This window comes from Mandrillus leucophaeus, unplaced genomic scaffold (genome assembly GCF_000951045.1).
Source record: "Mandrillus leucophaeus isolate KB7577 unplaced genomic scaffold, Mleu.le_1.0 Scaffold867, whole genome shotgun sequence".
Classification (NCBI taxonomy): Eukaryota; Metazoa; Chordata; class Mammalia; order Primates; family Cercopithecidae; genus Mandrillus; species Mandrillus leucophaeus.
Window position 1 is genome coordinate 341035 of NW_012109441.1, and position 595 is coordinate 341629.

The 595-nt window shown below is 51.6% G+C and overlaps 1 protein-coding gene across 1 annotated transcript in view; it reads left to right on the forward strand.

Moving 5' to 3' along the window:
* LOC105531120 (HLA class II histocompatibility antigen, DO beta chain) overlaps positions 1-595 on the forward strand; it is a 10964-nt gene that overhangs the window by 3235 nt on the left and 7134 nt on the right. The window lies entirely within an intron of this gene.

Below are 595 nucleotides of genomic sequence, written 5' to 3' on the forward strand. Positions count from 1 at the left end.
TGTATAGATGTTCTGGCCCCAGCTGTGATGCATTATCCTCACAAGTCAGCCACTGTGATCTTGGTCTCAGACCCCCAGGGTTCTCAGTTCTCAGGGACTTCGAGGGCTAGTGTACTCTCAAAGAGAAGCTGTAATCGTGGGAGTACCTCAGAAGTCTAAATCCTCCTGGCAGACACTGACATACTCCGTTACTGAGCCTGGGGACTGAGACTTGCCCATACTTTGTGTTCGCCTGGGTGATCTGGGAAAGAGATTGACATAGTGATGGTCCCTAAAGAATCTCCTGTCCCAGCTTGGTGGTTTTCTTCCACAGCGTCTCATTTTTCTCTCCCTTCCTAGTGCAACCAGAGGTGACAGTGTACCCAGAGAGGACCGCACTCCTGCATCAGCATAATCTGCTGCACTGCTCTGTGACGGGCTTCTATCCAGGGGACATCAAGATCAGGTGGTTCCTGAATGGGCAGGAGGAGAGAGCTGGGGTCATGTCCACTGGCCTTATCGGGAATGGAGACTGGACCTTTCAGACTGTGGTGATGCTAGAAATGACTCCTGAACTTGGAGATGTCTACACCTGCCTTGTCCATCACTCCAGCCT